The following is a 7,342-nucleotide window of genomic DNA, read 5'->3' as shown; positions in this document are numbered from 1 at the left end:
GGAAAAATGAAGGGGGGGGGGAATCGGAAGGAGAGATGGACCATGAGAGACTATGGACTCTGAGAAACAAACTGAGGGTTTTAGAGGGGAGGGGGTGGGGGGATGGGTTAGCCCAGTGATGGGTATTAAGGAGGGCACGTACTGCATGGAGGATTGGGTGTTATACGAAAACAATGAATCGTGGATCACCACATCAAAAACTAATGATGTTTTGTATGGTGAGTAACATAACCTAATAAAATAAAATTTTAAAAAATCATAGGGAACAAAATGAGGGTTGTTGAATGGGAAGGGGTGGGAGATGGGATAACTGGGTGATGGACATTAAGGAAGGCACTTGATGTAATGAGCACTGGGTATTATATCAGACTGCTGAATCACTGACCTCCACCTCTGAAACTAATAATACATTATATGTTAATAAATTGAATTTAAATTAAAAAATTAAACAATATAGATGTAAAAAAAGAAAAACCTTTTGCATAGTGAAGGAAAGAGTCAACAAAACTAAAAGGCAACCTACAGACTGGGAAAAGATATTTGCAAATGACATATCTGATAAAGGGTTAGTATCCAAAATATATGAAGAACTTATAGATCCATCCTTCTTCAGCCATAAGCGCTTGTAGCTCAGAAATGGTCAGATATGGTACTATGGAGAATTTTTTGTTTTTATACGAGAGTGTAGTGAAAAAACTGGCAGAATAAAAATGTGACACCAACTAAAATTAGTTCATTTGCTTGAAGATCTTGAGAATGACATTAGAGCTTTCTTTCTTGAATATACCCATCAACTCTTTGGAGATGATGAAACTGCTTTTGGTTACAAGCGTCTAAAGATCCAGGGCACCTGGGTGGCTCAGTCGTTAAGCATCTGCCTTCGGCTCAGGTCATGATCCCAGGGTCCTGGGATTGAGCTCCTCATCGGGCTCCCTGCTCAGCAGGAAGCCTGTTTCTCCCTCTCCCACTTATCCTGCTTGTGTTCCCTCTCTCACTGTGTCTCTGTCAAATAAATAAAACCTTAATTAAAAAAAGTCTAAAGATCCTGTTATACTCTAATGCTGGTAGCCTGTCAACAATGTTCTGTGTTGAGTATGCATCTAAAGTTGATGAAAACTTTGTGTAGAAGCTAATGATGTAGAGGGCAAAACTAGACAAATAATTCTACCTGGATTTTGTACAAACATGAATGATTTTTCTCTCTTTACCGGAAAAAGAAGTTGATTTCACGCCATTTGGAACCTTACGCCATATATATTCTGTTCTCAGTCCAACAGGAGGGGAACTTTACCTTTCAGATATACAAGGCTGACATGACATGTAGAGGCTTCCAAGAATATCATGATAGGCCTCAGACCTTTTTGATGCGGTTTATTGAAACTGCCAGTTTTATTGACATGGATGATGAAAGACAGCACTGCTTTCTAGTATTTGAGAAGTATAATAAGGATGGAGCTATGCTCTTTGTGACCATAGGCTACATGACAGTCTGTAAGTACTATGTGTACCCAGACAAAACTCAAGCCAGTGTAAGTTAGATGCTGGTACTAACGCCATTTCAAGGTCTAGGCCATGGTGTTCAACTTTTTGAAACAGTTCATAGAAACACAATTGCATCTTCTTCTCTTCTTGATATTACAGAGGAAGATCCATCCAAATGGTATGTGAAATTAAGAGACTTTGTGCTTGTGAAGCTTTGTCAAGATTTGCCCTGTTTTTCTCAGGAAAAGTTGATGCAAGGATTCAACAAACATATGGCAATAGATGCACAACAGAAGTTCAAAATAAAGAAGCAACATACTAGACGGGTTTATGAAATTCTTTTGACTACTGTTAACTGACATGAGTGATGCTGAACAATACAGAAGCTATAGACTGGACTTTAAAAGAAGACTAATTAGCCCATATAAGAAAAGGCAGAGAGATCTTGTTAAAATGAGAAAATGTCTCACACCAGAAGAACTGACAAACCAGATGAACCAAATAGAAATAAGCATGCAACATGAACAGCTGGAAGAAAGCTTTCAGGAACTTGTGAAAGATTACCAATGTGTTATTGAATACCTCATTCAAGAGTAAAGATTATTCTGCTCTGTACAGGAAGTTTGCAAATTTCTGTACATTGTGTTGTGGAAAACCTAATGATGAGTTTAATTTTAAAATCTTCTTTTTTATTATGTTATGTTAGTCACCATACATTACATCATTAGTTTTTGATGTAGTGTTTCATGATTCATTGTTTGCATATAACATCCAGTGTTCCGTGTAATACATGCCCTCCTTAATACCCATCACTGGGCTAACCCATTCTCCCACCCCCCACTCCTCTAAAACATTCAGTTTGTTTCTCAGAGTCCATAGTCTCTCATCGTTCATCTCCTCCTCTGATTCCCCCCCTTCATTTTTCCCTTCCTTCCCTTAATGCCCTCCATTCTATTCCTTAGTGTTCCACAAATAAGTGAAACCATATGATAATTGACTTTCTCTGCTTTACTTATTTCACTTAACATAATCTCCTCCAGTCCCATCCATGTTGATGCAAAAGTTGGGTATTCATCTTTTCTGATGGCTGAGTAATATTCTATTGTATATATGGACCACATATTCTTTATCCATTCATGTACTGAAGGTCATCTTGGCTCTTTCCAAAGTTTGGCCATTTAAAATCTTGTAACATTTACTTATATTAAAAGTTATCTATCTTATCTTTGGTTGAATATTTTCTTTTGGAGAGATTGTATATTTAAAATACTGCTTAGAGTCTATGCACATATATCACATTTAAAAATATATATAGCTCCTGATATACCACTGTAATTGCTTTCCTTCTTAATGGTATAATAAATGTTTAGTTGTGATAAAAAAGAACTTACAGAATTCAACACCAAAAAATGAATTATCCACTTAAAAAATGGGCAGACGTCATGAATAGATATTTTTCCAAAGAAGACATCCAGATGGCCAACAGACACGTGAAAAGATGCTCAATATCACTCATCATCAGGGAAATACAAATCAAAACCACAATGAGGTATCACATCATAGAATGGCTAAAATCAATAACACAAGAAACAAGTGTTGGTGAGGATGTGGAGAAAAAGGAATCCTCTTGCACTGTTGGTGGGAATACAAACTGGTGCAGCCACTCTGGAAAACAGTATGGAGGTTTCTCAAAAAGTTAAAAATAGAACTACCCTACAATCCAGCAATTGCACTACTAAGTATCTACCCAAAGAATAAAAAAAAATACTAATTCAAAGGGATACACACACCCCAATGTTTATAGCAGTATTATCTACATTAGCCAAATTATGGATACAGCTCAAGTGTCCATTGACTGATGAATGGATAAAAAAGATGTGATATTATGGAATATTACTCAGCCATAAAAAAGAATGATTTCTTGACATTTGCAATGATGTGAATGGAGCCAGAGAGTATTATGCTAAGTGAAATAAGTCAGTCAGAGAAAGACAAATATCATATGATTTCACTCATATACAGAATTTAAGAAACAAAAGAAATGAACAAAGAGGGGGAAAAGAGAGAGGCAAACCAAGAAACAGACTCTTAACTATAGGGAACTGATTGTTACCAGAGGGGAGGCGGGTGGGGAGGATGGGTGAAATAGGTCATAGAGATTAAGGAGTGCACTTACTGTAATGAGCACCCACTGTTGTATGCAAGTGTTGAATCACTAAATTGTACACCTGAAACTAATATTATGCTGTTTGTTAACTAACTGGAATTTAAATAAAAACTTTTTAAAAAGTTCCTTCTTTGATATAAACATTTCTTTGCTGATTCTTCTGCTCTGTCCTGTCCTTAATCCAGTATCTTCAAATATTGCCCTTTCAAAATAAGGTTTCAAGCCTCCTTGGAGTTATAGGAGGAAACGACAAGGCCAACAAAGGTGAGAGCAATTAGTAATCCTGAAACAAAAGAGTCTTATTAAAAGCACTGCTTTAGTAGGAAACCAGGAATTAAGCACTGACAAATACCCCAAGGACTTTTTCCAGAGCATAGAAAATCCATGCTGGATTTCTCATCTCTATTCACATACATTAATAAACTATGTGTACCTTCAGATACTCTGTAGTTCATTTGGGGCTTTGTTTTCTCTTTCTTCTACTCTTGTTATGCCTTCATTAGCCTCTTACTATATACCTAGGTAGGTTAGTACTAAACACTTTTAATCATTGTCACTTTGTTTATATGGCTTCATATATGATGGCATTAGTCTTCCCCACTTATACTTCTTTTTCAGAAGTTTCCTGGAAATTCTCAGATGTTTTCATTTCAAGTGAACTACAATATTGTTTTGATTACTTGTATCAACCCTAGAGGTAGATATTAAGATTACTCACATTTTATATTTATGTACTCAGGAAACTAAGGTAGTATACAAGTTAAGGAACTTACTTACAATCACATGACTAATAAGTGGCAGAGCTGAGAAATAAATTCTTATCTCTCAAATTGCCTATTATATTGAGAATATCAAATATGTAACCATCCTGGAATAAACTTCCTTGACAATTTATAAAGGCTTGACAGTGGGCCTTGTGAATAGTCTCACACATATATTTTTATGAGAAAATGATGATAACCTCTAATGTACATATAAGAATAATTCTGATACAACCTAGTCCTTCTTTTATGGGTCTCCTAGAGAGTCAGATGGCTCCTTGTCACTTTAGAGTCCTCAAGAAAGACCACAAAGGGTCCTGCTCTTGGCTTGTTAATCCCAAGAAGAGCTGTGTCTATACTGCAAATCGAACCTGCTTATCTCAGAGTGGGACAAGAGCTGCTTGTTGTTGTTGTTGTTGTTTTTAATTCCTGCACACTGTGATAATGCAGTTGTCAGATCTTCAGCAATTTTACTGTTTTTTTTAAATCTTACTATTAAATCACTCTAGGTAGTCTACCTCACAGTTTCACTAGCCATTTGTTTTAAGTAGACTTTTAGTATCAACTCAGGAACACAAAATCCCCCAAATGAAGCAAACTCATACTTGTATCCCTGTGTGCAATGTGTCAGAGGGAGTTCATTTCTCTCCACTGGAAACACTTTGTCCTTTACCACCATGTTCCCACACATTTGACCAGAGTTTTGTCAGAGGGAGTTCATTTCTCTCCACTAGAAACACTTTGTCCTTTACCACCTTGTTCCCACACGTTTGACCAGAGATTTGTCAGAGGGAGTTCAATTCTCTCCCCTAGAAACACTCTGTCCTTCACCACCATGTTCCCACACATTTGACCAGCAATTTCTCAGCCCCCTTTGGCCCTGGCAGTGACTCACTGACTAGTTTGTTTTTCTCTATATCTGAGTGCTCAACTCCAGGAAGTTCTTTTCTCCTGTTCTTGCACTAAAGGTGGGCAGCCAGTATACATTCTTATGGCCATACTATTTGCTTATAGCCAGTGTTTGTTATTGGTCTAGACCTATGTCTTAACAATTGTTACATGCTTTGTATATTATCTGAAAAAAAATTTGCTTTAAATAAATTTATCTCTAAGGTGTCAAATTTTATTAACTCACCAGCAAGGGAACCAAGAAGATGACAAAGTCATTTGAAAGAGATTGTGCCAGGTCAGAAAGGATTTTGAAATGAAATGATTACAAATGTGGGAACTAGAAATGCTTACATAAACAAGTAGATTTTTATACTAATTAACATTTCCTTTCACAAAGTTTTAAACACATAATGTCCTTAAACACATAATGTTCCAATTATTATCAAGGAAGTTTGTAACAAGATGGTACATGCTATCAGTCAGAAGATAAAAGGCAGGTGCATTTAAGTAGCAAATGTTCAAAATATATCTGCCTGATATTGGGGCTTGGTTTTATCTTCCAGCAATAGTGCGTAAATAGGGACATCTATCAGGAAAGCATGAAACATAGTCAACAGAGATTGGAAACAAATCACTAAGTAATGTTAGTGCCAGTAATTTTTTTCAAGCTGAAACAAAGATGCAGAATATATAGTTTGCCCATTTCTTAGTTTGGGGACAATTTCTTTTCTTTGACTGTCACTCCTCTGGTTTCCTCCTCCAAAAAGCAATTATCATTCTCACTTTAACTTACTGTTTGCGTAATCATTTTCTATACAACTTTTGAATATAGCAAAAAGTAGACATAGTCTTACTTTATATACCACTATTACCATCATGATTATCAGAAAGGTTTTTACTTACATTATTCCTTTAAATCAGTTTCCAACATCTAGGAAAATTTTCTAAATAAAATTCCAAAGTAAATCAATCTTAATGGTAACAAATTAATTTTGTTTATGAACCTGGGCTTTCAGAGTGTGTTATTTTTACACACAACCTCAGATAGTCACATAAGTGCATCAAAAACATCACTAAATATACACATTCCTTCTTATTGTATAATTAACAACTTTCAGGGTGAGAAGCTACCAAGACCTGATAACTTTTGCTGGAAGATTATGAAAGGAATACAAAGCTCTGTTTTATTTTTTTTAAAGATTTATTTATTTATTTGAGGGAGAAAGAGAGAGAGCACATGGGTGGAGGGGCAGAGGGAGAAAATCTCCAAGCAGTCTCCTGACTGAGCATGGAGCCTTATGCAGGGCTCAATCTCACGACCCTGAGATCATGACCTGAGCCAAAACCAAGAGTCAGACGCTTAACCAACTGAGCCACCTAAGTGCCCCCAAAGCTCTGTTTTAAATGGTTCCTATTATTTCAGAAATGCCCTTTACCATTTTTACCTTATCCAAAGCTAAAGAATGAGGACCAAAAAATTCATGTCCATCTGTTTGCAATACCTTACTGTGCAGCAGTCCCCAGAGTTGCCCCCAAATTTCCAAGGTTCCTGACCTGCCAGCAAAGATACTCTTTCCTATCTGTGAGGCAGAGACCCTTTAGACAACAAAACAAGCACCAGTTTCCTGAAAGGTCTCTTTAGGCATTGTTATCAAGAATAATATTTGTTTCTTGATGGTAAGCTTGTTAATTCTAATTAGGTGATTTTACCTTCAAATGTGACATTTCTTATATGGTTGCAGTTACAAATTTGATTTGATATCTGATAAACTGCAGTATTGTTTCAATTACTTTTGTCAACTTTAGATATAGAAATTAAGATTACACACACTTTATAGATGAGGAAAATGAGGTACCCCAAGGTTAAGGAACTTATTTAAGATTATACAGCTAATAAGTAGCAGAACTGAGAAATAAATTCATATCTAACAGTCTGTTTGTCATAATGGAAATATCAAACATGTAACCATCTTGCCATATGCCTCCCTGGCAATATATAAAGAGTGGGCATTTTGAACAGTCTCCCATATATCTAGAGTCA

At 36.2% G+C, this 7,342-nt stretch overlaps 1 pseudogene; it reads left to right on the top strand.

The window, feature by feature from the left end:
* The first annotated feature begins 636 nt into the window (after positions 1-636).
* On the top strand, positions 637-2,079 carry LOC113930302 (annotated as a pseudogene).
* The last annotated feature ends 5,263 nt before the right edge of the window (positions 2,080-7,342 follow it).

Source organism: Zalophus californianus, chromosome X, assembly GCF_009762305.2.
Source record: "Zalophus californianus isolate mZalCal1 chromosome X, mZalCal1.pri.v2, whole genome shotgun sequence".
In the NCBI taxonomy this organism is placed as follows: domain Eukaryota; kingdom Metazoa; phylum Chordata; class Mammalia; order Carnivora; family Otariidae; genus Zalophus; species Zalophus californianus.
Note: the sequence above shows the minus strand (reverse complement) of the source record. Positions and strands in the feature narration are given on the sequence as shown.